Raw genomic sequence first — 24,219 nt, 5'->3', positions numbered from 1 at the left:
CTATCACACCTAAGTTACTAGATCTGCTATCCATTTTTCACAATAGAGTGAATGGTACAATAGAGTAGGTCCCGGTCCCTCCTATCAATCACCATTTCTCCTCCCTATTCAACTACACCCTCTCAACCAGATTATTTCCACTGATGTGAAAATTAAACAGTTTGATCTCTTTCTCTGTTTCTTCCTCTCGCTCTCTCTCTTTAAAGTCCCATTTATTTGCATCCTCCTTTAGCATAGCTGCTGCTAACACATACAGTACCCTTGTGAGAATCAGAAAGTGCCCCCTCCAGACAGATGAATTGCAAGGGGGCTGACCCCATTCAAATAAGTACCCCTTCCTTCAGGCCACAGCCCCAGTCCAAGGTTAACAGCTTGAAGGCAGAACCTGGCCAGATTCCAGCCCGCTGTTGCGTCTTTCTGCCAGGTACCCTCACCCTGCCCTTCTCCTACCCTTGTCCTGTTGCCACTGGTTTCTCTACCCACTCCTCACAGCCCAGCTTCTTAGTAGAGCTGTCTATACTAGTTCTGTCTGTGCTCTCATCTCCTACTCATTCTGTGGCAGGCCAGGTCTCCCTAACGGCTGAACAGGCAGGCCTCCCTAACAACTGTTTCAGCACTGACTGAGTGGTTAAGCTAACTATTAAAAGCTAAGAGAGCCAGTGCCCTTATACAAAGGCTGGAAGGTAATAAAAGCACACCAAGAGTTTTGCCTAGGTCTTTCCTGGGCCTTGAAGCGTGACAAGAGAAGGAAGGAGTTCTTAACAGGACCCATTTAAGATTAAACAAGTTTCTCTGGGTGCAGTGGTTCATGCCTGTAATCCCAGCACTTTGGGAGGCCGAGGCAGGCAGATCACTTGAGGTCAGGAGTTCGAGACCAGCTTGGCCAACATGGTGAAAACTCGTCTCTACTAAAAATACAAAAATTAGCCGGGCGTGGCATGCACCTGTAATCCCAGCTACTTGGGAGGCTGAGGCAGGAGAATCACTTGAACCTGGAAGGCAGAGGTTGCAGTGAGCCGAGATTGAGCCACTGCACTCCAGCCTGGGCAATGAGTGAGACTGTGTCTCAAAAAAATAAAATAAAATTTAAAAAGATTAAGCACATGTTATTAGTGGTCTGAAGGAACTCCCCAAACCTCCATGATTTAGCAGGAGATAAGATAAGGGCAATCACCCCAGCACCTGGATCCATTTAGATTAAGTAAATTTACTGAGGCTCCAGAGGAAGGTCTTCAGGACTCAGACCTTAGTTATAGATTAGAAGAAGTTAATCACTTATGTCTTTAGATGAATGCACACTTACACGTAGACATGTAGCTTAGAAGGTATGTAAGCTCTGGAAAACTTTGTAATTTTGAGTTGGTCTGGTGATAATTTCCAGGCCTTCTCCCTGCACCTGGTTACAGAAATAAAAACTCTCTTCTTCCCCAGTTCACCTGCATCTTGTAATTGGGCTGAGAGAATAAGCAGTCCGACCCTCGGCTTGGTCCAGGAACAATTCCTCAGCACACTCCAATCTGAGTTCTGCCCCCATATTGCCACATCATCAGTTCTTTCTAAGCTTATCAATGGCTTCCATGGGTTTTTTTTTTTTTGAGTTTAGCTAGGATCACAGATTCACACCACCACTCCCAGATAACTTTTTTATTTTTAATTTGTGTAGATACGGAGTCTTCCTATGTATTCGAGCCTGGTCTCCAATTCCTGGGCTCAAGCAGTCCTCCTATGTTGGCCTCTCAAATTGCTGGGATAACAAATGTGAGCCACCATGCCTGGGGCCATGTTACTGAATCCAGGACACTTTCATGGCTCACCTTACTTGACCTTTCAATAACATTTTTAACTGACACATTGTAAGTGTACATATGTATCAATAACATTTAACACTGTTGACAGTTCCCACCTTCAAATCATCTCTTCTGCCAACTTCTATGACATCACATGTGAACTGTTCTCCTAGTTCATAGCTACACCTTCAGAGCATAGCATTTGAGAGATTGACCTTTGGAGTCAGGCCACCCAAGTTGATATCCTTTATCCTTTGGAGTGAGGCCACCCAAGTTCATAGGCCAGCTCCACCACTTCAGCTCTATGGCCTTGGGCAAGTAAGTGAACCTCTCTGTGCCTCATTTATCAAACATTAGTTCTAATAGTACCTATCCTCCCCTATCCCGCAGGGTTGTTGTAAGAATTAAATTATATGTATATAAATATATGCAGTCATGTGCCACCTGATGTTTTGTCAGTGATGAGCTGCATATACAAGGGAGGTCCCATAAGATTCTAATACCTTATTTTTATTGTACCTTTTCTATGATTAGATGATATGTTTAGATGCGCAAATACGATCTCATGTTACAACTGTCTACAGTATTCAGTACAGTAACATGCTGTACATATAGCCTAGGTGTGTAATAGGCTATCCCATCTAGGTTTATGTAAGTACACTTTATGATGTTTGCACAATGATGAAATCGCCTAACAACGCATTCCTTGGAATGCATCCCCATCATTAAACAATGCATGACTGGGTGTGGTGTGTGTGTGTGTGTGTGTGTGTGTATGTATAATCCCAGAACAGTGTATCCCATAGAGTAAGCTTTAAGTCTTATGAGTCGGTACATTGTTGCTGCTGTGGGAAGCTGATTCCCCAGGCCCTCTTCCTTTTCACTCTATGATCTCTTCAATGACTCCAAATTGACATGTCCAGCCCCAGCCTCTCCTTGGGGCTCCACACCTAGAAATCCAGTTGCCCACTTGACATTCCCTCTTGGTTGCCTCAATGGCATATCAATTTTAATATGTGAATGATAAAACTATCTATTCTATTATGCAGTCAGAAACTTAGGAGCCGTTCTGGGTATCTCCCTCTTCCTCAGTCCCTCTTCTTCAATCCAATCTATCACCAAGTCAGGTGGGTTTTACCTCCTAAATGTCCTTTCAAATCATTCACTTATCTTCATTGCCATTGCTACTACCCTAGCTCAGAGGACCAACTGTCCCCTAGAGCACTGTAGAAACTGCCTAGCCAGTCTCTGTTTCTATTTTGCCCTCTTTTAATTTTTTTTTTTTGAGACTGTGACTCACTCTGTCGCCAAGCATGGAGTGCAGTGGTGTGATCTCAGCTCACTGAAACCTCTGCCTCTCAGGCTCAAGTGATCCTCTCTCCTCAGCCTCCCGAGTAGCTGGGATTACAGGCGCGCACCACCACGCCTGGCTACTTTTTTTGTAGAGACAGGATTTCACCATGTGGCCCAGGCTGGTCTTGAACTCCTGGGCTCAAGCGGTCTGCCTGTTTCGACCTTCCAAAGTGCTGAGATTAAAGGCATGAGCCACTGCACCCGGCCTAATTTTTAATCAGTGATAGATTTCGGTCAATGCCATTTCTCTGCTCAGAATCTGTCTTGGCTTCCAATTGGTCTTTGGATAATGATACAAATCATTAAGGTTTGAAAATTATGTTGTTAGAGGTCTTGAATGCCAGACCTTATCATGGTGTCAAGCACATAGTAGGTGCTCAGCAAGCATTTGTTGTCTGATTGACTGCTGGGAAGAAGCACTTTACATTTGAGCTTCGATAGCAAACTACTGATGATTTGTATTGAGGGAGTAAGTAACGTTAGCAGAAATGACTTTCCAAAAATAGTCTTGCTGGGATCCCATGGATTGGGATTGAGAGAGGAAGACCTATTGGGACAGAATGAAAGAGCAGAGAATTTGAAATAGATGGCAGTTGGAAAGAAAAAGATGAATAGAGATTGGGAAGGCAGAATCTGCCTGCTTGGCTGAGAAAAAAATAAGACTAGCATTTTAGACTGAGAAAAAGAAAAAAAGATTTCTTTTGATTCGTTTTTTCTGCTATCCTCTCTCTCTCTCTCTCTCTCTCTCTCTCCTTCTCTCTCTCTCTCTCTGACAGGATCTTGCTCTGTCACCCAGGCTGGAGTGCAGGGGTATGATCATGGCTCACTAAAGCCTCAACCTCCCAGGCTCAAAGGATCTTCTCACCTCAGCCTCCTGAGTAGCTGGGACCACAGGTGTGTGTCACCAGGCCTGGCTAATTTTTTAATATTTTGTGGAGATGGGGTCTCACTATGTTGCCCAGGCTGGTCTCAAACTCCTAAGCTCAAGCGATTCTCCTGCCTTGGCCTCTCAAAGCGTGGGGATTACAGGTGTGAGCCACTGCTCCTGGCCAGCATGCCTTCTAAGGATTTTCACAGTCTGGCTCTAATCTACCTCTACAATCTCCTTTTCTGTTTTTCATGAGGTTTCCAACATTATAAACAGGGGTGCTAAAATCACATCTTTACTACTTTCAAAACAATGGACCTAGAGACCAGACTTTTTCTTATGTATTCAAATATTTATTCAAAAATATGTATCAAGTGCAATCACGTATCTGGGGTTGTGCTGGGCAGAGGAGGTACACGATGAGCAAAACAGTCCCTGACCCTGTTGTCCCTTCCAGCCTAAGAGAGGAGACCAACTTTAACCAAATCAGTCTCCTAATGTGTGAATAACCCCAAACTGAACCAAGTGTTTGAAGGAGAGGAACACAGTTCTGTGAGAGTGTATAACATAAAGGTCTGCCCCAGGGCTGGGCGCAGTGGCTCACGCCTGTAATCCCAGCACTTTGGGAGGCCAAGGTGGGTAGATCACTTGAGGTCAGGAGTTCGAGACCAGCCTGGCCAACATGGTGAAACCCTGTCTCTACTAAAAGATACAAATTTGCCCGGTGTGGTGGCGGGCGCCTGTAGTCCCAGCTACTCGGGAGGCTGAGGCAGGAGAATTGCTTCAACCTGGGAGGCAGAGGTTGCAGTGAGCTGAGATCGTGCCACCGCACTCCAGACTGGGCAACAGAGCGAGACTCAGAAAAACATCTGCCCACACACACTCTCTCTCTCTCTCTCTCTGTCTCTCTCTCACTCTCTCTCTCTCTCTGTCTTCTCTGTGTGTGTGTGTGTGTGTGTAGTAAAGACTTCCCACAGGGGATGCTTGAGCAGAGATCTGAAGGTGGAGAAGGACCTGACTGAATGAGGTGGAAATGGAACATGATGGGTTCAAGAAACTTAGAACATGTAGCTATTCTTGCATATTTATTTTTTCACGTGAACTTTAGTATCAACTTGTTTAGGTCCAGAATAAAAGCTTATTGGTATTCTTACTGAAAGTTGGTAAGTTTATAACATAACATAGGAAGGAGAATTGACATCTTCATGATATTGACTTGACCTATCTGTGAGAGCCACCATTTATGTAAGATAACATAAACAGAGGTTCCAAGGATCAGGACATGGATATCTTTAGGGGCCATCATTCTTCTCAGCACAAGTACTATTTACAATAATACCAAAGAAGGCCAGGTGCAGCGGCTCACGCCTGTAATCCCAGCACTTTGGGAGGCCAAGGCAGCCGGATCACTTGCGGTCAGGAATTCAAGACCAGCCTGGGCAACGTGGTGAAACTCTGTTTCTACTAAAAATACAAAAATTAGCCAGGCGTAGTGGCAGGCGCCTGTAATCCCAGCTACTCAGGAGGCTGAGGCACGAGAATCGCTTAAACCCAGGAGGCAGAGGTTTCAGTGAGCTGAGGTCGTGCCACCGCACTCCAGCCTGGGCAACAGAGCAAGATTCAATCTAAAAATAAAATAAAATAAAATAAAATAAAACCAGAAAAATGAAATACTTAGGTGTACATTTCACAAATATGTCCTGGATCTATGTGCTGAAAACTACGAAACAATGATGAAGGAAATAAAAGAGAGCTAAATATATGGAGATTTAGAAATGTATGGAGAACTGTGTTCATGGATTGGAAGACTCAATATTGTGAAGATGTCAATACTCTAAAAATTTATCTATAGATTCAACACAATTCCAGTCCAAATCCCAGCAGGATTGTTTATAGATATCAGCATGGTGACTCTAAAATTTACATGGAGAGGCAAAGAAATTAGAATATTCAAAACATTTTTTAAAAATAAGAACAAAATTGGAAGATTCATGCTACTTAATTTTGAGACTTACTATAAAGCCACAGTACTCAAGACAGTGTGGTATTGATGCAAGGATGGATACGTAGGTCAATGTAATAGAATACAGAGTGCAGAAATTTACCCATACTTTTTACAAAAATTCACTTAAAATTAATCATAGACCTGGCTGGGCCTGGTGACTCATACCTGTAATCCCAGCACTTTGGGAGGCCAAGGCGAGTGGATTGCTTGAATCCAGGTGTTTGAGACCAGTCTGGGCAACATGGTGAAACTCTGTCTCTACAAAAAACAAAATTAAAAACAAAATTAGCCAGGCATGGTGGCACATGCCTGGGAGCTACTTGGGAGGCTGAGGTGGGAGGATGGCTTGAGCCTGGGAGGCGGAGGTTGCAGTCAGCAGTGATCGCACCACTGCACTCCAGCCTGGGTGACAGAGCGACATCCTGTTTAAAAAAAAAAAAATCAATCATAGACCTAAATATAAGATGTATAACCTTTAGAAGAAAACACAGAAGAAAGTCTTTGTTTTCTGGTGTTAGGCCAATAATTCTTAGATATGACACCAAAAGCACTATCCATAACAGAAAAATTTGATAAGTTGGACTTCATGAAAATTATGAGCCGTTGCTCTGCAAAAGATGCTAAGAGGATGAAAAAACAATATACTGGGAGAAACTATTTATAAATAACATATCTAACAAAGGACTTGTATCCAGAATATACAAAGAGCTCTCCAAACAATGAGGAAACAAACAATCCAATATAAAAATGGGCAATAAACCGTGGAAGCAAAGGACCAGTAGGTGAAGATAAAGGCATCAGAGCATTTAAGGAATCTGCAAAGCAGACACTGGCTCCAGCAGCAAGTGTAAGTGGCAGCAGGAGATGGCCAAGAGCACCCAGGGAAAAGGCCCAAGCCCTAGAAGACCTGGCCGGCTTCAAAGACCCAGCACCAGGTCATACTGAAGAATCAATGACTCATGACAAAACCACCAAAATACCCTGCAAATCACCACCAGAACTAGTAGACACTGCAACAAGCTCAAAGAAATGGCCCAGGGCTTGTGGCCAGAAAGTAGAAGTGAAAGAAGAGCTGTTAGCAGTCGGCAAGCTCACACAAACATCAGGGGAGACCACGCACACCAATAAAGAACCAGCAGGTGAGGGCAAAGGCATGAAAGCATTTAAGCAACCTGCAAAGCAGAAGCTGGACCCAGAAAATGTAACTGGCAGCAGGAGATTGCCAAGAGTGCCCAAGGAAAAGGCCCAACCCCTAGAAGATCTGGCCAGCTTCCAAGAGCTCTCTCAAACACCAGGTCACACTGAGGACCTGGCAAATGGTGCTGATAGCTTTACAAGTGCTCCAAAGCAAGCACCTGACAGTGGAAAACCTCTAAAAATATCCAGAAGAGTTCTTCAGGCCCCTAAAGTAGAACCCGTGGGAGACCTGGTAGGCACCAGAGACTGTAAAATCACAAAGCAAAAGCAACACCTCCCTGCCCCCACTGCCCTTCAAGAGGGGATGTGGAAAAGATGGAAGTGTCACAGGAACCAAGAGGCTGCACCGCATGCCTGCACCAGAGGAAATCATAGAGGAGCTGCCAGCCAGCAAGAAGCAGAGAGGGTTGCTCCCAGGGTGAGAGGCAAATCACCCGAACCCTTGGTCATCATGAAGAGAAGTCTGAGGACTTCTGCATAAAGAATTGAACCTGCAGAAGATCTGAACAGCAATAACATGAAAACCAACAAAGAGGAATACGAATTACAAGACTCAGTCCCTGAAAATAAGGGAATGTCCCTGCTCTCCAGATGCCAAAATAAGACTGATGTAGAACAGCAAATAACTAAGGTCACTGTATTAGCAGAAAGAATTCAAATAAACTGAAATGAAAACAAGCCCATGAAGACCTCCCAAGACATGGACATTCAAAATCCAGATGATGGAGCCCAGAAACCCATACCTAGGGGCAAAGTCAGTGAAAACAAAAGGTGCTTGAGGTCTGTTAGACGGAATAAGAGCTCCCAGCCTAAAGTGGCAGAGGAGAGCAGAGGGCAGAAGAGTGCGGGGGTTCTCGTGCAGAATCAGGAAGGGAAAGGAGAAGCAGGAAATTCAGACTCCATGTGTTTGAGAGCAAGAAAGATGAAAAGCCAGTCTGCAGCAAGCACTTTGGAGAGTGAATATGCACAGAGTAACGTGGAATGTCAAGAGGCGTGCAGAAAATCCAAAGAAGGCTGAGGGCTGGGTGCGGTGGCTCACGCCTGTAATCCCAGCACTTTGGGAGGCTGAGGTGGGCGGATCACGAGGTCAGGAGATCGAGACCATCCTGGCTAACATGGTGAAACCACGTCTGTACTAAAAATACAAAAAATCAGCTGGGCGTGGTGGCGGGCGCCTGTAATCCCAGCTACTTGGAAGGCTGAGGCAGGAGAATGGCGTGAACCCGGGAGGCGGAGCTTGCAGTGAGCCGAGATCGCACCACTGCACTCCAGCCTGGGCAACAGAGCGAGACTCCATCTCAAAAAAACAACAACAAAAAAAGAAGGCTGAGGACATTGTGTGCATCAAGAAAATAAGAACCAGAAGTCACCGGGACAGTGAAGACATTTAACAAAGAAATCTAACTGGGAAAAATGTAATAAAGTTAGTTTTGTGATAAACAAACAAAAAGGGCAAAATATTTGAACAGCCATTTCACCAAAGAAGATATGCAGATGTCTATAAGGAAATGAACAAGCTGCTGAACATCAACAGTAAAATGCAAATTAAAGCCATAATGAAATACCACTGATGCACCTATTACAATGGCTTAAAAAAACTGACAATACCAGTTGCTGGCCAGGCTGTAGAACAACTGGAACATTCATACATTGCTAGTGGGAATGCAAAAATGGTTCAGCCACTTTGGAAAAACAGTTTGGCAGGTTTTTAAAATAAAGTTAAAAATATATTTACCACATGTTCCACCAATTCCATGCCTACATATTTCCTTAAAAGAAATGAAAACTTATGTTCACACAAAATCCTATATGCAAATGTTGATAGCAGCTTTAGTCGTAATTGCTAAAAATTGGAAGCAACTGGTGAATGGAGAAACCAATTGTGATCAACCATACAATGGAACGCTACTCAGCAATAAAAAGGAACAGACTATTGATACACACAATGACACGTGTGGCTGAATCTCAAATACATTATTCTGTGAGAAAGAAGCCGGCTCAAAAGTCTACATTCTGTATTATTCCATTTATATGACATTCTGGAATATGCATAAGTATATTGACAGAGAACAGATTAGTCTTTCCAGGGATTAAGCACAGAGTAGAGGAATCAACCATAACAGGACAGCATTAGGTAGTTCTTTGGGGGGAATTAGAATTCTTCTGCATCGTGACTGTGGTAGTAGTTACATGGCTTGGTGAGTTTGTCAAAATTCGTAGAACTATACACCAAAAAGAATGAAATTTACTGAAAGATACATTTTAAAATAAAATAAAATAAACCCCAGGTATTCATGGCTCTACTTCCAATGCCCAAGCTGCCTTAAGCTTCTGAGCTCTAATGGATGAAAAGGTGGATGGATATAGGGTTTGCCTGCAAGCCTTGTCCAAGCCCTGTGATTTCACTCACATTATAGGTTGAGTTCTCTGGGAAGCAGACTCTGAGTTGGAGATTAGCACCCAGGATATCTTTTTGTTTTTTTTTTTTTTTTTTTTTTGAGATGGAGTCTCGCTCTGTCACCCAGGCTGGAGTGCAATGGCACGATCTCTGCTCACTGAAACCTCCGCCTCCCAGGCTTGAGTGATTCTCCTGCCTCAGCCTCCCAAGTAGCTGGGATTATAGGCACCCACCACCACACCTGGTTAATTTTTGTATTTTTAGTAGAGATGGGGTTTCACCATGTTGGCTAGGCTGATTTCAAACTCTGCACCCAGGAGATTTATTAGAGAGGGCCCTTGAGATCAACATCTATTGAAGGGAAGGGAAGGATGTAGGATTGGGCAGAGGGGCAAGTCAGGTGGCAGCACAACCCCAACATTGTCTCTCTTGGTCTACCACATGGTGATCTTTGAAGATGAGGTGGTTATTCGGAGTTGTCGCTTGTTGAGGGGAGAGGGCTGGGCCCCCTGTTTTTCAGCTATTAGATGCAGGCTGACCCCTAGAAGGATGCAACTTTGGGTGAGGCAGCTCTTTTTAGCCAAGGCAATCACTGAGGTTGCTGACAGCTGAGGGTTTTCTGTGGGCACCGCTCCCAGCAGCTGGAGAATACTTCCTTTATTCCAGAAGGAGAATCTGGACAGCATCTGCCACACTTCCTGACCTCTTCAAAAGACGAGGTATTCCAATCTTTTTTACTACCTCCCAGAGGGCAGAAATGGTGATTTCCTGTTGAAATCCAGTGGCAGAACACTTACCAGGTCCTTTTGAGTTTTCTAATAAAAACATAAATCAATAAACAAACATATTTTCTGGGCAAAGAGTGGCTTCTCACAGGAATTTTTTCTAATTTTACACATTTTTCTTCCTTGTGATAATATGTATAATTTATTTTATGAGAAATAAAACATAAATTGTAATAGAACTTAGTTTTAGTATTTTTTTTTTAAGAGATGGGTACTCATTCTGATGCCCAGACTGGAGTACAGTGGCGGCAATCATAGCTCACTGCAGCCCCCAATCTCTGGGGCTCAAGTGATCCTCCCACCTCAGCCTCCCAAGTAGCTGGGACCACAGGCATGTGCCAACACACCCGGCTAATTTTGTTTATTTTTGTAGAGATGCGGGTCTCACTATGTTGCCCAGGCTGGTCTTGAACTCCTGGGCTTAAGCTATCCTCCTGCCTTAGCTTCCCAAAGTGCTGGGATTACAGGCGTGCACCACCGCCCCCAGCCACGTTTGTTAATTTCAACATTTTCTTAACAAAAAGGAAAATTAATTACATGGTGTAGGTCAGGCATCTTTTATAACACTCTTACTTCTTCACATTCTTAAAATGTTGACTTTCTAATGTGAAGACTGGACAGGCTTCCAAGCTCTGGTCAAAGTGGGGCAAGGATTACTCTAGAGAGATTGTTAGGATATCACTGTATACCACTCCATCTCCCATGAGTATACAAGTTGTGCTGTGAGAGGAGTTTCTCACCATCTTTCGTACTTAAACATGGCTTCATTTCTTGCTCCTCCTTAATCCTCTTCATAGCCTCTACCTAACCTAAAATATTGGGAATCCAAGGTTCCATGTTGGGCCCCCTCTTCTTGTACTCAACCACCTGAGATTTTCAATTCCCATGGCTTCTCCCAACAAGTTTACATTATTCACTCTTAAATATCATCTCCAGGCTGGGCATGGTGGCTTATGCCTGTAATCTCAGCACTTTGAGAGGCCGAGGCAGGTGGATCACCTGAGGTCACGAGTTCGAGACCAGCCTGGCCAACATGGTGAAACCCCGTTTCCACTAAAAATACAAAAATTAGCCGGGCGTGGTGGTGCCTGCCTGTAATCCCAGCTACTCGAGAGGCTGAGGCAGGAGAATCGCTTGAACTCAGGAGGCAGAGGTTGCAGTGAGCCAAGATCACGCCATTGCACTCTGGCCTGGGTGACAAGAGTGAAACTCTATCCCTCCTCCACCCAAAGAAAAATCATCTCCAGATTTATCTCCTGAACGCCAGTTAGTCTCATGTTTTCAATTCTGTCTCAGCACCTCTACCTGATGTCCCCCCAACCCAGGTGCCCCACATTCATCTTGTCCCCAAGCAAATCCTCTACAAATCTGCTATTCCTCATGAATTTCTGTTTTGAATGTTATTATTACACAGCAAGATGCCAGAATTAGAAACCCCACAGTCATCTTTGGGCATGCCTCTCCCTTTCTCGGGCACCACATCCAATCAGACATCCTAGCCCCATAAGTCTACCATGCAAATATCTCTTAAATATGCCTCCGTCATTAACTGTCCCCCCAACAAGATGCCACCATTCATCAATCCACATTGTGCTTTTCCTCTCTAGCTTTGTGTGATCCATCATCTCTTAATTGGTCTTTCTGCTTCCATCCTCTACCATCTCCACACCTTCTTAAGAAGGCTATCTGGGGCCAGCAGAATCAAGTCCACACTCCTTAGGACACCTCATAAGGGTTTTTACAGTGCTGTCCTTATTCCTTGGCCTGCCTTCTAAGGATTTTCCCAGTCTGGCTCTCATCTACCTCTGCAGTCTCTTTCCACTGCTTCCTCTCTCTTCCTCCTCCGTCCTGTATCCCAATTCTGTTAGCACACTGACTGTTTAATACTGTGAGTTCTAGTCAGACTTTTCTGGGTTTCACAAAAATGCTGAACAGTTTGATGCTTCTATATCTGAGCTCAAGTTGTTCCATCTGCCTAAAATACCTTTTGTTCACATTTCAGTCTGTCATATCTCACTTAAATTTGAAGCTCACATATAAAGTTCATTCAACAGAATTAATGATTCATTTTCTAGGTTTCCACCTTGTACACAGCTGCATTAAAACATCTCCTATGGCCAGGCACGGTGGCTCATGCCTGTAATGCCAGCACTTTGGGAGGCTGAGGTGGGTGGATTACTTGAGGTAAGGAGTTCAAGACCAGCCTGGCCAACATGGTGAAACCCCATCTCTATTAGAAATATAAAAAAATTAGCCAGGCTTGGTGGTGGGTGCCTATAATCCCAGCTACTCGGGAGGCTGAGGCAGGAGAATCGCTTGAACCCAGGAGGCAGAGGTTGCGGCAGGCTGAGATTGCACCACTGCACTCCAGCCTGGGGGACAGAGTGAAACTCCGTCTCAAAAAGAAAGAAAACCTCTTACATTAGTGTTATGAATTTGTTTCTCTTTCTGGATGGACTGTGAGCTCAGCAAGAATATCTGAAAGATGAGAGATATCCAATTGATGTTCCGTTTGAACTAGTGAATGAAATATCCTTGGTATAATTGGCACATTAAGCTGAGAATACTAATTACATATACCTAAGAATGAATTTTAATTATATGCTATACTCTCGGTTAGAAAGTAGGGAAGCAAACATTACTGTGTGAAGCTTAAAGGAAGGAATAATACTAAAGAAGGAATTTGAGAAACAGAAGAGTGAAGGCCCTGCATGGAAAAAAGGAATGAAGAGAAATCAAAGGTGGACATTTTCTTAGAGACAGGGTCTCACTATGCTGTCCAGGCTGGTCTTGAACTCCTGGGCTCAAGCTACCCTCCCACCTCAGCCTCCCAAAGTGCCGGGATGACATGTGTAAGCCACCATGCCTGGCCTGAGATGGACATTAATTAAAGACAGATTTGCCCTCTTTAGCATTTTGTCCTTACTATTTTATTTTTGTAAATAGGTAGGCTGATGTGACCTGATGAGAAAATATCTAGTAAAAACACTGTGCAAACTAAGAATTGAAGACGTTGAAAAATTCTTTTTTTTTTTTTTTTTGAGACATAGTCTTGCTCTGTCGCCCAGACTGGAGTGCAGTGGTGCGATCTCGGCTCACTGCAACCTCCACCTCCCAGGTTCAAGCGGTTCTCCTGCCTCAGTCTCCCAAGTAGCTGGGATTACAGGCACCTGCCACCATGCCCGGCTAATATTTGTATTTTTTTAGTAGAGATAGGGTTTCACCATGTTGGCCAGGCTGGCCTCGAACTCCTGACCTCAAGTAATCTGCCCACCTCAGCCTCCAAAGTGCTGGGATTACAGGTGTACAGTGCTGGCATGACATGCCTGGCCTGAAAAATTCTACTTTCTATATTAGTTATTTTTTAATTGTTCTTAGTCTTCTTTTCATAAATGTTACTTTTTTAAAAACATGCTCCACATGTTCAGAGAAACTTTCCTAGGAAGGAACTACAGAAACGATCCCTTGCTGGGCATGGGGGCCCACACCTGTAATCCCAGAATTTTGGGAGGCTGAGGAAGGAGGATTGCTTGAGCCCAGGAGTTTGAGACCAGCCTGGGCAAGACAGTGAGACCCTGTCTCTACAGAAAAATTTTAAAAATAGCCCAGTGTGATGCTGTGTGCCTGTAGTCCCAGCTACTCAGGAGGCTGAGGTGGGAAGATTGCTTGAACCTGGGATGTCAAGGCTGCAGTGAGCCATGATGGCACTATTACACTCCAGCCTGGCTGACAGAGTGAGGCCCTGTCAAAAAAAAAAAAAAAGAAAAGAAAAGAAAAAGAAATGACCCCTGAAAGCATAGTCTTTAAATGTTACTTCCTGATGAATGCCTTTTTGTAAATGAATTCAAGATGTAGATAAATGAGAAATGAAATAGAGACGATTATATTTCAGTTATATAGCTCACTCATCCATTTGGATAATTTTTCCATATTCTATAAAATGTCACCATCTGCTGGGGGAAGAAAAGATGTACAATTCAACTTTGTTGCGTAAGTGGTATTTCAAATCAACATGATTACTTAGAACTGTAGAACTTTTCTTTAGCAAGATGATTACACTAGCTCAGCTGGTGAAAAATTACCAGAACACATAGGCAAATACTATTCACCACTGTGCTTTGTTTGAGGATATTCTTTCTCCAATGGGCAATTCAGATCAATTATCCTTTAAAATGTTTTAACAAGTAGCACTTTTTGTTTGTTTGTTTTTTGAGTCTCGCTCTGTCGCCCAGGCTGGAGTGCAATGGTGCGATCTCGGCTCACTGCAACCTCTGCCTCAGCCTCCTGAGTAGCTGGGATTACAGGCACACACCATCATGCCCGGCTAATTTTTCTATTTTTGTAGAGATGGGGTTTCATCATGTTGGCCAGGCTGATCTTGAACTCCTGAACTCAAGTGATCCTCCTGCCTTGGCCTCCCAAAGTGCTGGGATTACAGGCGTGAGCCACCTCGCCCAGACTCCTTTTCCATTTTCTATTCATATGTTCACTTTTACATATGTACACTTTTACATATTTTACAAATAGCAGTTTGTGGGGATATTTTTTATTAGAGACATTGTAATCATCCAGTGGGTCCTTCTGTTAGAATAGGTAGCTAGGCAGACATGAACAGGGCAGGAGAAGGCCCCCAAATCCCCAGGCAACCATCAGATGATGGTCAGGTGGTTGTTAAACTGTCTCGCTAAAATAATAATTGGTCACAGCTGGCACCAGAGAAACGCAATCTCTCAATGGATAGGAACACCTGAAGCTGGTAATGAGCAACTTCCAAATAAGATATGAGGAGTTAGGCAAACGGGCTCAAGTATGTGCACTAAGAGGCAAAATGGTGGAGTTTAACTGGTGTATGACATTCCTCTAGGAACGCTTGACTGGTAAGGGAAAAATGCCTCAAATGAGCATGTGCCTAACTTCAGTAAACACACTGTGCGTGCAGCCTCATCCAAGTGCTGACAGGCCATGGTGCATGCAGACAGCCCACTCCAAGGAAAAACAGAGGAGAAATGGAAATCTCAGAACTATGCCAGCATATAAAACAACAAGTCAAGGGCTGAACAGCACACTTGGATCTCTCAAGTTGCCCACTTGACCCTCTTCCAAGTGTACTTTACTTCCTTTAGTTCCTGCTCTAAAACTTTTAAATAAACTCTCACTCCTGTTCTAAAACTTGCCTTGGTCTCTCACTCTGCCTTCTGCCCCTTGGCCAAGTTCTTTCCTCCAAGGGGGCAAGAATCGAGTTTGCTGTAGACCCGTTGGATTCGCTGCTGGTAACACTTCCTGCCCACTGCACAGAAAAAAATCAGTTTACTGAGACCATGGCATTGCAATAAAGAGTTTGGCTGGGTGTGGTGGCTCACATCTGTAATCCCAACACTTTGGGAGGCTGAGACAGGTGGATCACTTGAGGCCAGGAGTTCAAGACCAGCCTGGCCAACATGGTGAAACTCCGTCTCTACTAAAAATACAAAAAATTAAGGCCGGGCACGGTGGCTCATGCCTGTAATCCCAGCAATGTCAGAGGCCAAGGCAAGTGGATCACCTGAGGTCGGGAGTTCAAGACCAGCCTGGCCAATATGGTGAAATCCTGTCTCTACAAAAATACAAAAATTAGCTGGGCACAATGGCATGTGCCCGTAATCCCAGCTACTTGGGAGGCTGAGGTGGGAGAATCGCTTGAACCCAGGAGGCAGAGGTTGCAGTAAGCCAAGATCATGCCATTACACTCTAGCCTGGGTGACAGAGCGAGACTCAGTCTCAAAAAAAATAGCCAGGCATGGTGGCGCATGCCTGTAGTCCTAGCTACTCAGGAGGCTGAGGTAGGAGAACCATTTGAACCTGGGAGGTGGAGGTTGCAGTGAGCCAAGATCATGCCACTGCACTCCAGCCTGGGTGATGGAGTGAGACTCCATCTCGAAAAGAAAGAAAGAAAGAGTTTAATTGACATGAGGCTGGCCACGCCACGTGGGAGATGGAATTATTACTCAAATCAATCTCCCTGAAAACTCAGAAGTTAGGGTTTTTCAAGGATAGTTTGTCAGACAGGGGGCTGATTGGTTGGAAGTGCAATTATAGGGGTGTGGAAAATGGCCCTTGTGTGCCAAGTCTGCTTCTGGGTGGGGGCCACAAGACCAGTTGAGTCATGAGTCCATCTTGCCAGTCCGGAGTGGAGCCATCCGGTCACCATAAATGCAAAAACCTGAAAAGACATCTCAAAAGGCCAATCTTAGGTTCTACAATAGTGATGTTATTTACAGGATTAACAGGGGAAGTTGCAAATCTTGTGGTCTCTGGAACAATGGCCATTAATCATTTAACTCCACCTACATCTTAGCAAAATTCAGGCCCCTTTCATCTTTCTTTTTTTTTTGAGATGGAGTCTTGCTCTGTTGCCCAGGCTGGAGTGCAGTGGCACTATCTCGGCTCACTGCAACCTCTGCCTCCCTGGTTCAAGCAATTCTCCTGCCTCAGCCTCCTGAGTAGCTGGGACTACAGGCACTGGCCACCATGCCCGGCTAATTTTTGTAATTTTAGTAGAGACGGGGTTTCACCATATTGGTCAGGCTGGTCTTGAATGCCTGACTTCAGGTGATCCACCCACCTTGGCCTCCCAAAGTGCTGGGATTACAGGGGTGAGCCACCGTGCCTGGCCTCATTAGTTTTACAAAGGTGCTTTAGTTTTGGGGAAGGGCTATTATCATCTAAACTGCAAACTGCATTTCCCCCAAAGTTAGCTTGGCCCATGCCCAGGGATGACCAAGGGCAGTTTAGAGTTTAAAGGCAAGATGGGGGTTGGTTGGATCAGATCTCTTTCACTGTCATAATTTTCTCACTGTTAAAATTTTTGCATAGGCAGTTTCAATATCACCTCTCTTCTTAAGTGTTGCAAATATTCTTCCCAGTCTATAACTTGTCTTTTGATTTCCTATGGCATGAGGACTAAACTCTGATCTTGAAATTCCTATCTAAGGGGTCTAGGGAGTCATGCCCTACAAACTATAAAAATCTAATTAGATTTTTAAAATTAACCTGACACAATGTGGCTTACTTTCCAACCTGACTCTGGTATAGCATCACATGATAGATAGCAGACACTGAAGGAAACCAAATTATTTTATCCCAAAATATATTTCTTTGACATATTTTAAAATGGCCGCCACAGGGCCAACACATTGAAATGACTCTGCAAAGCTGCCTTTTGCAGTGGAAATTTGCATTGGTAGAGAATCTCCATTAATGCACCCAGGCCTTCCCTTTCTAGACCTTTTCCAGCTCTAGGAGAGATTAACTGCGAGTCTGATGTCTTTAAGGTCTGAAAGAGACATTTACCATCTATTCTCTCTGAGGGCTGCTACTTAGGAACCTTCATCTACATAACAAGGTCCTCAGCCCCCATAACCCCCTTATCTTAACTCAAGCATTCCTTTCTACTGACTTCATGTCTTCAGACAACAGCTTAACTCTCTCAACCAATTGTCATCTAAAGAATACCTAAAACCGGCTGGGCACGGTGACTCACGCCTGTAATCCCAGCACTTTGGGAGGCCAAAGCAGGCGGATCACCTGAGGTCGGGAGTTCCAGACCAGCCTGACCAATATGGAGAATCCCCACCTCTACTAAAACTACAAAATTATCTGGGTGTGGTGGCACATGCCTGTAATCCCAGCTACTCAGAAGGCTGAGGCAGGAGAATCCCTTGAACCTGGGAGGCAGAGGTTGCAGTGAGCTGAGATCGTGCCACTGCAATCCAGCCTGGGTGACAAGAGTGACACTGTCTCCAATATATATACATTTTTAAATGAAGTCTAGGATTTACTTTATGGCTTCAGGGTTGTCCTTCTGGTTTATGCTCCATCATGATGTTATATAATATTCATATATATATAATTTATTTATTTTTGAGACAGAGTCTCACTCTGTCACCAGGCTGGAGTGTAGTGGCATCATCTCGGCTCACTGCAACCTCTGCCTCCTGGGTTCAAGCAATTCTTCTGCCTCAGCCTCCCGAGTAGCTGGGACTACAGGCAGGTGCCACCACGCCCAGCTAATTTTTGTATTTTTAGTAGAGACAGGGGTTCACCATGTTGGCCAGGTTGGTCTCAATCTCCTGACCTCGTGATCCACCTGCCTCGGCCTCTCAAAGTGCTGGGATTATAGGCGTGAGCCACCGCACCCAGCCCGTATATATTTTATTATTTTTCATATTTAATTTTAATCCACTTGGAGTTTGTCATTATATATAATATGTAGGGGTCCAGGATTTTTTCCTTACAGATTTACATCACATCAATCCTATCAATTTTCACAAACTGAAAACACCTTTAATTTTCAATACATACATGGATATACATTGGAACTCTGCCTTCTACTGACATTTTTGTCAACCATTATAACTTAGCATAAGTAGGTTTATAATTTTTTTTTGCAGCAGGGTCTCACCCTGTTGCCCAGGCTGGAGTGCAGTGGCATGATCAAGCCTCACTGCAGCCTCAAAGCTCTGGCGCTCAAGTGACTCTCCCACCTTAGCTTCCTAAGTAGCTGGGACTACAGGCACACACCACCATGCCCAGATTTTTTTTTTTTTTTTTTGGTAGTGATGAGGTCTTACTATGTTGCCCAGGCTGGTCTCAAACTCCTGGGTTCAAGCCATCCTCCCACCTCAGCCTCCCAAAGTGTTGGGATTATAGGCGTGAGCCACCATGCTTGGCCCCTCTCAACTTATTTTTTCATACTTTTTAAGGTAAACGTCAGACATTTAGTCTTCCATGTCTTGGGTACAACTGAGTGGGGATGGTGTTGTGGACAGTAAAGGAATTTTGCCAAAACAGTCATAGGTAAAGAAAGGCAGATTTATCAGAGAAAGTTTGAAGATATGTTGTAAGGGTTCAATGGGCAGCACAGCAGAGAAGAGGCTGTCTGAGAGGCAGGGGCTGGAGGTTTTAAGTTTTATAAGGTTGTGCTGGAAAGGCTACATGCAAAACAAGGTATCTGGGAACAGGATGTGTGCCAGCAGGTTGTCTGCAATTAGCCATCTATAGAACAATTGTTCTCTCTCACCTGGGACCCCTTCCTTCTTGTTGCTTACTTATCAGGACTCCACATTCCATATATTCTGATTCTGGATTTTTTTTGTTTCAGTGATCTAATTCTGCTCTCTGCCACATTATTTACTTTAGTTTATAATGCCCTCTAATATCTTGTAAGATGAGTCTTCCCATGTTACCTCTATCCACCAAATACTCTTAGTTGTTCATATATTTTTTTCTACCAATTAAAATGAAGTATAATTGTACTATAGGCCCCTGATCCCATTTAGCATATTGGCTAAATTGCCTTAAATCTATCGATTAGGCTTAGGGACAATTTCGGTTTTTTTTTTTTTTTTTTTTTTTTGGAGACGGAGTCTCGCTCTTGCCCAGGCTAGAGTGCAGTGGCGTGATCTCGGCTCACTGCAAGCTCTGCCTCCTGGGTTCATGCCATTCTCCTGCGTCAGCCTCCCGAGTAGCTGGGACTACAGGCACCCGCTACCATGCCCGGCTAATTTTTTTGTATTTTTAGTAGAGACGGGGTTTCACCATGTTAGCCAGGTTGGTCTCGATCTCCTGACATGATCTGCCCGCCTCAGCCTCCCATAGTGCTGGGATTACAGGCGTGAGCCACCGTGCCCGGCCAGGTTTTACAGTATTAAGTCTTCACTAAGGAGTACAGTTTATTTTCCTTTATATAGATGATGTCCAACCTTCTTAGGCTTATTTATACTTGTATTCTTGCTTTTTGAATTGCATCATTTTTCCTACTATATATATTTTACTAGTCATCATTCACATGTACATTACAGCTAATCCATATACTACAAAGCCCATAGTTGGTATTTAGCTAGGTAATAGCCACAATACCATTTTCATTTCAGAAAAGAAAGTGACAATGCAAAGGTGGACTTGGGACACAGAGGGAAAAGGAACCTGGAAGATAGTATGCTAAATGAAATAAACTGGACACAGAATGACAAATACTGCATTATCTCACTTAAAGGTGAAATCTTAAAAAGTTGAACTCATAGAAACAGAGAGCAGAACAGTGGTTACCAAGGACTGGGGATGCAGGAGTGGGAGACAGGAAATGGAGAGATGTTGGTCAAAAAATAAAAACACTCTTTTTTTTTTTTTGGAGACAGAGTCTTGCTCTGTCGCCCAGGCTGGAGTGCAGTGGCACGATCTCAGCTCACTGCAACCTCTGCCTCCCAGGTTCAAATGATTCTTGTGCCTCTGCCTCCCAAGTAACTGGGACTACAGGTGCGCACCACCACACGTGGGTAATTTTTTGTATTTTTAGTAGAGACAGGGTTTCACTATGTTTCCCAGGCTGGTCTTGAACTCCCGAGCTCTGGCAATCCACCCCCCTTGGCCTCCCAAAGTGCAAGGATTACAGACGTGAGCCACCACGTCTGACCTAAAAGGTAAAAACATTCTAAGATGAACAAGTTCTGCAGATCTAAGGTACAGTATGGATGGTGATGGATGTATTAGTTGATTGTGGTAACCATTATACAATGCATACACATATCACATTTTAAAAACCCACTGTTTTAGGCATAAAAAAAAAAGACGTGTATTTTTAAAAAATGAAAGAAAAACACCGAGAAAAGATGAGGCAAGCATAACAAACCTAGTGGTTTTCATTTGAAGGCAGTGGTTTTTAAACAAAAGCATTTTCACAAAAGGAATGAGAACATCTCAGTATTATATATTTGATACAATTCCCAAAAAAATTGTCACAATAAAACAAGGTTGCTTATGCAGAACCCTTGAAATACAATGTATGTAAAAATATTTTTACTACTGTGCTCAAGAATAGAGATTTTGAGGACAATTCTTACATACTTAAGAAGCAAAAACTTTAGTTAATACTCAGACTTTATTCAACATCAGAAAATACGCAATGAAGAGAAAATCTACAATTTAAATCAGCTTGCCGATACATTTACTTCTGGATCACAACTTACTCAGCATTAGAAAATTCACACTGGCTGGGCGTGGTGACTCACCCTGTAATCCTAACACTTTGGAAGGCTGAGGGCAGGAAGAGGCCTTGAGTCCAGGAATTCCAGACCAGCGTGGGCAACATAGCGAGACACTATCTCTACAAAAAATTTAAAAAATTAGCCATGTGTGGTGGCGCACACTTGTCCCAGCTACTCAGGAGGCTAAGGTGGCAGGGTCCTTTGAGACCAGGGTCCTTTGAGCCGAGGCTATAGTATGCCATGATCACGCCTCTAAATAGACACTGCATTCGAAACTAGGCAACATAATGGCATCCTGTCTCTAAAATAAATAAATAAATAAGAAAATATTTGGCTGGGCACAGTGGCTCACACCTGTAACCCCAGCACTTTGGAAGGCTGAGGCAGGCGGATCACCTGAGGTCAGGAGTTCGAGACCAGCCTGGCCAACATATAGTGAAACCCCGACTCTACTAAAAATACAAAAAAATTAGCTGGGCATGGTGGCGTGTGCCTGTAATCCCAGCCACTCGGGAGGCTGAGGCAGGAGAATTACCTGAACCCACGAGGTGGAAGTTGCAGTGAGCCAAGATCACGCCACTGCACTCCAGCCTGGGCAACAAGAGCCAATAACTCCATCTCAAAAAAAAAAAAAAAAACATTGGCTACATGCAGTGTTTTTATCACATTAACCGGTATTATGGTGAAGTTACCTTTTGAAAAGTCATCTGGCAAAAACAACTGTTAACATCAGATGACAGTGACTTTGACAAAGCATTATACTACTAGGGTAAAAATGACTGAAGAGACTGGCGCAAAATGAGGAAAGGGGCTTCGTTTCTGAGAATACCAGCTCCACTCAACACTGGATACTCTCCTGCCTATGGAAATCCACAGGGGCAGTTGCAGAGAGTGCTGCATGTTTCATAGTGTTGGGATAGGACAATGAAAACTAACATTTACCAGGTGCCTGCCATGGGCTATTCCTGGGCTTGAGGCTCTAAAGATGTTCCTTTGAACAATAACAACAGCCATCTAGGTTAGGTGGTCCTTAGCTATGGCATAAAAGAGGGGACTGAGGCCCAAGAAGCTAGTAAGTGGTGGATTCCAGTCTTTTCTTCCAATGGATTAGTAGACACCAATGGCCCAGGAAGGGTGTTTCTTGATTTTTGAATACTAACATCATGAATAGCAAATGCTGGCATGGCAATAAGGGCATGCCCTGCATCTGGTCACATTCAAATCATCAGTCCCTTCTCTTTCTGCATAAACACTTGATCTTACAGAATCAGGATATGGAGAGATGCTGGCCAGGGCCACAGATCAGGTGCTTCTGCAGCTTGCAGTTTCTTTACTCTCCTCAGGACATATTAACCCTATCATACTATTAACCCTTTTCTGCCTACTGATAGTGATATCTGAAAAGGTTATCAAATCACCTCTCCTCTAGAAATAAATAGGTTGGTATCTCTAAACCTGGCCATCAGTAACACATACACATGAAATTCTGAATGAGCAGTAATTCACTGCTCACATGTCCAAGGGAAAACAGGCTCTTTTCCTGGGACTTGTACAGGAGACTTGGAGAGGGTCACTTCCCAGGGTCTGGCTGTATTGAGTTTGCAGATTTGGGTTGTAACTCATCCAAACTATCTGGGGAATGCAAGTTAACCTGAGAGGAGAAAGAGAAAGAGGAAAAACACTCATGTTCAAACGGAAATTAAATACGTGTCTGATAGATTCCACAAATGTCTTGGACACATCTATGAACAGTGTCTGGCACCAGCTGGCTCTAGCACAGAAGGGTTTGCTGTGTACCTGAGGGAGACTCTGTCATACTTGACCCAAAGAGGCCCGCTTGGTGACCAGGCAGGCATAGTAAGCATGGAGAACACACTTGTTCTCTTTCTCCCAGACCCAGACAGGAAACAGAAAACTTTCCTCAAGGTCACTACAGGCCTTTTTAGCGGGCCATGTTGCCACTGGCTGGCATTCTCAGAGAAAACACCTCTCCGCTAAAAAGTAAAACCCAGATTCTCCCAGGGTGTCTAAGATCCTAGGAACCGGAGCCCCACCACTGGGTAGAGAACAATCAGAATGAGGCTTTCTTCCCTCACTTTGGGAGGTTGCTGGCTCTGAAGCCCGGCTCCAAAGCCCCTCTTCCAGGCCACTTCCCCGACTGAGCCAGACCTCTTGCTCTTAGGACGCTCTGAGCCAGGCCTAGGGCCCCGCTCCATGTGGCCTGCCTGGACCCTAGAGGGCCGCGCTCTGGAGCTGCCACGGATGCCAGAGGCGCGACTCTTTTTCCTATTCCTAGGAGCGGAAGACAGAAACAGTGGCCTTGGGGACAGAGGGGTGGGAACACCCCACGTCCACTGCAAGAGAACGAAGTGGAAGAAGGGATTTCGGCTTCGGAGCCGGCAGGGGCCTGGCCACTGGAAAGCCCGCGAGGAGTTCTCTCGCCTCTCGCCGCCCAGGTACGACTCCCCGGACCTTTTGTACGACTCACCTTTGGAAATGGTCACACATTGCTTCTCCCCTTAGAGCTAACACTGTCATAACCACTGAAGCGCGGGCCGAGGAGCGCCACATCGGCCACAGGCTTTGTTGCCCCGCCTTCAAAGCCACTGCGCGTGCGCATTGCTTTGACTTCAGGTTCCCAGGGGGCTGTGGGAAGCGGAAATGCTCGGCTGACCCGGAGGGTGGCGCTTCGTTCACACTGGCTGTTGTCATCCGCCCCTGAGGTTTCAGGCTGTCGGCAGTGAAGTAAGCGGGAGGGTGAGGTGGTGATGGTTTTGATCGGGGGAAGGGGGGACGGGAGGAATG

General features: G+C 44.5%; 2 protein-coding genes and 1 pseudogene across 7 annotated transcripts in view; 2 read left to right on the top strand and 1 right to left on the bottom strand.

The window, feature by feature from the left end:
* CHST7 (carbohydrate sulfotransferase 7) overlaps nucleotides 1-24,179 on the bottom strand; it is a 79,288-nt gene extending 55,109 nt beyond the window's left edge. Inside the window, exons 1-4 of one of the 2 annotated variants that reach the window (XR_010132606.1) lie at nucleotides 23,903-24,179; nucleotides 22,891-23,065; nucleotides 21,439-21,533; nucleotides 6,179-6,271 (exon numbers count right to left, since the gene is read on the bottom strand). The gene's annotated coding sequence lies outside the window, so the exon portion shown is untranslated. The remainder of the gene's footprint in view (nucleotides 1-6,178; nucleotides 6,272-21,438; nucleotides 21,534-22,890; nucleotides 23,066-23,902) is intronic. The other variant, XR_010132607.1, reaches the window with a different exon arrangement.
* On the top strand, nucleotides 6,966-7,877 carry LOC101153983 (proliferation marker protein Ki-67-like; annotated as a pseudogene).
* Nucleotides 24,065-24,219, top strand: part of ZNF674 (zinc finger protein 674) — a 46,916-nt gene continuing 46,761 nt past the window's right edge. For all 5 annotated transcript variants that reach the window (XM_063703307.1, XM_063703306.1, XM_063703305.1 and 2 more), the window contains exon 1: nucleotides 24,065-24,159. The gene's annotated coding sequence lies outside the window, so the exon portion shown is untranslated. The remainder of the gene's footprint in view (nucleotides 24,160-24,219) is intronic.

Source organism: Gorilla gorilla, chromosome X, assembly GCF_029281585.2.
Source record: "Gorilla gorilla gorilla isolate KB3781 chromosome X, NHGRI_mGorGor1-v2.1_pri, whole genome shotgun sequence".
Lineage (NCBI taxonomy): Eukaryota > Metazoa > Chordata > Mammalia > Primates > Hominidae > Gorilla > Gorilla gorilla.
Note: the sequence above shows the minus strand (reverse complement) of the source record. Positions and strands in the feature narration are given on the sequence as shown.